Genomic DNA, 6,061 nt, shown 5'->3' on the forward strand with positions numbered 1-6,061 from the left:
CCTTCCTTCCTTCCTTCCTTCCTTCCTTCCTTCCTTCCTTCCTTCGGTGGGTGGCTGAATTTGCCCAGGCAATGAGTTTCTTTCCCCTTTCTCCTGCACTGTTGTGTTCTGGGATGTAGAAAATTGCTCTTGGCTCAGGGAGCCTGAAGGCTTGTAAATCACCCCCCTTTCATTAGACACTTTCATTTGGTAAGCAATAAAGTGCTGAGGAACAGAAAATGCTAGATAAATGAAGCTGCTAATTTACTGGGTGTCTTTTAAAGCTGGGGGGGGGACAATAAAGTTAGGTTTGTGTAAGCATTTGTTTGTGGCTCAGACTCCTGTCCTGCTTCTATCCGTAAAGCTCCACTTTCTCTCCCTCCCTCCCTCCCTCCAAATGATCCTTTCAGAAGACATGGCTCCAGGCATCTATTTGCCTTCAAGACAAAAGTATCCAGGATCCCTAACATCTTGTCCATTTCTCTCATGTAAACTTCATGGCTGAGTGGGGATTTGAACGCAGACCTCTCTCTGGTCCAAGCCCTAAGAACGTTCGGCATACTACAGGACAGCAAACCCAGGTTTACCACTAGGGGCTTAACTTTAGCTTACATTGTGTGCAAATGTGCACCAGAGCTCAAATTCCCTTTTGTTAAAAGAAGAAAAGCAGTTTGGGGAGAGTGTAATTGAGAGTCAATAAGTGGTATCTAGGGAGAGTGTAGGGGAATATTCCCCTTTTCCCACTCTAGATCTCCTCATACAGTAGGCTACAGCTATCTCTCTCTCTCTCCCCTCCTGGATTTCAAGGGCATGTTTGCCTAGTAGTAAAACAAAGGCAAAACATCAGTGAGAATTGTACCTTAAAACTGGCTTAACTATCGTGATTTCCCCCAAGGAACTCTAGGTACTGTAGTTCCATGAAGTGGTTTAGGGATTCCAAAGAGCCATTTCCCATCATGGTCCCAAAAGTACAACCCTCAGGACAGAAGCCAAGGCAGTTAACCGCATCTCAAACCAGTTCAAGTATGACATGTAGTCATGGTCTTAGTGAATTTTCATGTGGATTTTCTGTGCAACGCTGTGGCAGTAACATGTGCTGACAAATTATGAAAGCTTTCCCAATGGAAGATTTGAGAAGGGGCCGTGATGGCATACACACCATACATTTAAAGCACCCCAAAAAGAATCCTGGGAGCTGTAGCTTGTTAAGGGTACAAGGAATTATACCCTCTGTGAGGGGCAAACTAGAGTTCCCAGGATTCTTTTGCAGGGCGGAGATGCTCTTAAATGTGCTTTAAATACATGGTGTGCATGCAGCACATATTTTAAAGGCCCCATCTGCACTATACCTGGTTTTCCACTACTTTAAATGGTCATAGCTCTTCCCAAAGAACCCTGGGAACCCTAGTTTGCCCATCACAGCGCTATAATTCCCAGCACCTTTAACAAACTACAGTTTCTAAGATTATTTGGCGAGGTATGCTTTAAATTTATAGTGTGCATGGAGCACCCCCCCCGAAAATCCTGTTTTGAGTAGCCAACCAGATATTCCCGGGAAGCCCACAAACCAGTAGCATGATGGCAAGAGTCCCTCTCTCACTGTATGCCTTCAGTACCTGGTAGCCAGAAGGCACAAATTGTGTGTCTTCTTACTCCACGGTGCATGAGGAATAGCACCAGGTATCTGTGTGCCACCATTTTGTGTGAGTGAAACTCTGTGGCAACTGGGGTCTGCATGCATGTGATTATTTATTTAGTTAGTTAGTTACCCTGTTTCTCCTAAAATAAGCCATAGCCATAAAATAAGCCATAGCAGGATTTGGTATTTCAGAAAAGTTATACACTGCTTGACTGTAATAAAAAAAAAAAACCATCAAAGCAGTTTACGACAAAGTAAAACAATAAAACCGATAATAATTCACAGCAAACGTACAAAAGTTAAAAATGCTAAAACAGATTAAAATTAACTCAGCTTTCTAAGCTTCTGAGCAGACTTGTCTGAACAAGAATGTTTTTAGCAGGCGCCGAAAAGAGTACAGCAAAGCCGCCTGCTTGATCTCAATAGGCAGGGAGTTCCAAAGTTCTGCCACACTAAACAATCAAATTCTCACCACAGCTTTAATGGCTGACACAGTGAAATTATTACTGTAAGCCCACAACTAACAAAGGGGTTACGGTACATTCTCGGGATGGCGACTAAAGGCAAAATCACACCTAGTCAAGACCCACTGGGTTCAATGGTAGGCAGGATTGCCAAAGTCATTTCCCCCAGAACCCCACACCCTTTCTGCCCCTTTTAGGTTTTTTAAAATTATTTTCGCCACATACGTAAAGCTGAATGTGCACAAGTTAAATGTGTGTGAGACTTCCGGCGGCGACGCCATTACGGAGCGGTCGTGGGCTGCCTCGGCTGCGAGGCAACCCAGTCCGTCCCGGGGGTTGGAGCCCCGCTACCGCAAAGCGGGGCTCCGATGGGGTGCGGGAAGAGCGTCCCGCACCCTGGGCTCCCCGGCTATGCCCACTGTGGCTCCGAACCCTTCCCTCGCTCCCCCTGTAAAGGGGGAGTGGGGGTGAAGGGAAAACGGAGCCGGGCTTCAGGGGATATGCCCCAACCGGGACGCGGAGCGGCGGTTGCCCCCGCGATGAGCGTCAATGTTCTACCTGTCAAATCTGGAGTCTAAGAATCCCGGTGGTCGTGAGTATTGAATCAGACTTGCTTTTGCGCTTTTTTGACGACCTGGGTGATATTTGGAAAGGGAGCCTGCCTCTCTCCCTTCGGGGGATACAAAATAACCAGCTTAAGAGACTGCTATTACAGCGATGGCTACAAAGTATTTAAAGTTTGACAAGTGAGACTTTCTGGATTTCCCTTTGGGGAATAAATTGGTGGATAATATCTCTTTTTAAAATTTGTGGTTCTTGCGCCCTGGATTCAGGGAAAATGGCCGTGAAGGACTGTGACTGAATGGAAAGTTACTGGTATTAAGATGGAGAAGTCTGAAAATCGAAACTGTAATTTGACACCTATGCCCGCTTCTGCCATGCTTGGCTTTGTTTTTGACTTGGCTACGAACTGTGAAATGAGTGATGAAGAAAGGATTATGTTATTGAGACTGGAACTGCTTAACCGAAAATTGGAAATATTGAATTGTCATATGTCAGAAAAGCTATATCCCACAGAGGAGACTTCACAGGAAATGGCTGCATTGGAAGAGAACCTTGGCACGGAACTGAAGGGGTTGATTAAACAACAGGATGGAATGATATGGCGACTCCGGAGAAATGGATCGTCCTCTGGGGGTGACAGACCCAGGACGGAGAAAATTGTTATATCTAACTCTCAAGGTGAGAGCTCGGGAGCGAAGGTGAAAATTTTATGCTTATGTCTACAAATAAAAGAAGAACGTGACGATGAACTGGAGAGGCCGGAAGAAAAGGTGCATACCCGGATGTTCTGTGCAAGGATTGTTGTGGACTTAGTCTGGATCTGTGGACTTGTAAAGAAAAAGGACACTTCGAGGAGCGGCTCTGGAGCAAGACGACCAAAGAAAATGGACAGAAGGGGGATTGGGTGAGCTGTATTAAGGGTAAAAAGGAAAAAGGGATTTATTATGGTAACCTGAAACCGGTGTGTCAAGACTTTAAGTTTTAGATAAAGAAAAGAGATATTTTAATTTTTGTTATTAACAGCAGTTATAGTGAATGAAGATTTTTGTTATGATCTATATTGAAAATAATGGGTTAAGAATTAGAATCTTGTGTGGAATTAATACGAAGTTATAATATGACTCGATCTATGTTAAGATAAGAATGGGAAAATATTGTTTATTATAAAACAAGATTTGTTAAGAAGAGTGTTTTAGATTTTAATTTTTAGATTTTTGATCTACTAAGAATATGATGGTATATGATGTTATTAAAGTAATATTTAGGATTAGAACCGAAGGTGAAAAGGCAGGGGAAGTCTGTATTAAGATTCAACCAAGGAATTTTTTTTTCACAGTATAAGAAGAAGAATTATTGGCGTTTGTGTATTTGTCTATTTTTAGTTGGGTGTTGGGTCAATGTGGGTGTTATATTTGTCTGTTGTTTGTTGTAAAACCAATAAATTTTCATTAAAAAAAAAAGTTAAATGTGTGTGAGTTGTAGGTTTACTGTATTATTTTTTAATTGACCACACTGCGTATGATTCCAAGGCCGTTTCAGCACGTGTCGAAACTGCTGCCATTTTGCAGTGGATTATTTATTCATCCTGTTTGCATTCTACCTCCAACAAACTCAGGGCAGAGTATTTTTCAGCATCCCATGTTTTTCCTTTACAAAATCCTATGTGGGGGCTTAGGCTGGAAGATAGTAACTGGATCAAAACCATCCAATATGATAATCAGAGTTGAGGAAGGCTATGAACCCTTGTTTAAGGCTGTTCACCTTAACTCCACCTTCTGACACCAATGGACCAGTTGGCCACACCCCTCATTGGTCAGCATTGCGGAGGCCTGTCTGTACACAGGCCTCTTGTCAGACCAAGGCTGAATGAGTGGCTATGAGGCAGATGTGGCCTCACTGTCATCCAGTGCTGTGATTGTGGCTTGCAGCAGGTCCAATCCCCTGCCCCATATGTTTGTTGAAGGTGGGTCATCTGAAGATTTCTTCTCTCTGATCCGAATGTGAATCTTTCTCTGGGATGCATGAGACAACGTGTATGGATGACCTTGAGAAAATGGTTCCATGTGACATAAAATACAGTTCATGACACCATGTGAATGGAGTCTAGTCTGCCGCTGAGAAGGAGCAGGGACTTTTCAGTGGCAGCCTCTAAGCTCTGGGATTCCCTCCTACCCATTCTGCGGTCCTTGTTCGCACATTCCACCACCTCCTCCTTCCAGAGGACAGGAAAAAATAATATATTTCATTCTGCCTTTCCTGTTTGGTTTCATCTGATAATTATGGGATTCTGGCACCAGTGTTTCAGCAGCTGTTTCCCTTTATTCATTGTTTTAATTTTATTGTTGTTTACGTAACAATTAATTGTTTTCACACTAATATCGTTTTAAATCTTTTTATCACTATTGGACACTGCTTGGTGGTCGAAAAGCAGCATGCAGCTACTATAAATAAACACAGCAACACTCTCTACGTGTAAGACATTTTCTGCAAGCATGAAATATTGTGCATGATCTGTTATGAGTTGTGTATATGTTTGTGTGAGAGAGACTCTGTTTATGCCTGTGTGTGTGTGTGTGTGTGTGTGTGTGAGAAGGAGATTCTCCTTATGCTTATGTGTTTGTGGAATATGACGCTGAATCTGGCAGATGCTCAGCGGCGTAGCACTACTTGTATGCAAAATATCCACTCCCCTTTTGCAGCCCCCTCCGCCTCACTGCCCTGAACCCCTCCTTTAATCACTCCATCCTTTCCTGGTCCTCACCTTCTTGCTCCTGCACTCCCTACTGCTGCTGCTGCTGTTGCTGCTGCTGCTACCCAAGAGCAGGTCTCCATGGTGATAACACCCCCCTCCATCCATTCCTGCATCCTCCTCCCTTCAGCCTAAGTGACATGCCCATTGTCCAATCCACAACCCGGGTTGGATGGGAGGGCTTTGATCTCCATCAATTTCTCTGCTACCCGAAGAGCAAGGTTTCCGAAGGGGGGGGGACACCCAGCCTCCTTCCCCCCTTTTTTCTCTTCCCCTCTTTTTTTCCTCCTTCCTTCCTTCCTTCCTTCCTTCCTTCCTTCCTTCCTCCTTTCAGCTGGGATTTTAGGTTTTTCTCCTTCACCTCCTCCCCACCCCTCCCTCTTCCCCACACATCTGCTTCCTCCTGTTCCCTCCCCCTCCCCATGTGAGATCACCTATTGTTACAATGGCTTTCTTCGCCCCCCCTCCATCCTTGCCGCCACTTCTCTTCAGCCACCTTTGACTATCCTCTGCCCTCCCCTCCCTCTTTATTTATTCCATTTCCCATCTCCTCCCTTTCCTCGGGCAATGAGAGAAGATGGTGCCTGGGGATGAGATCCAGGTAGCAGCCAGCCAAGCGGTCGCACATCCTCCGAAGGATGCAGGCGACACGATCTGTTGGGTACC

Source organism: Lacerta agilis, chromosome 14 (genome assembly GCF_009819535.1).
Source record: "Lacerta agilis isolate rLacAgi1 chromosome 14, rLacAgi1.pri, whole genome shotgun sequence".
In the NCBI taxonomy this organism is placed as follows: domain Eukaryota; kingdom Metazoa; phylum Chordata; class Lepidosauria; order Squamata; family Lacertidae; genus Lacerta; species Lacerta agilis.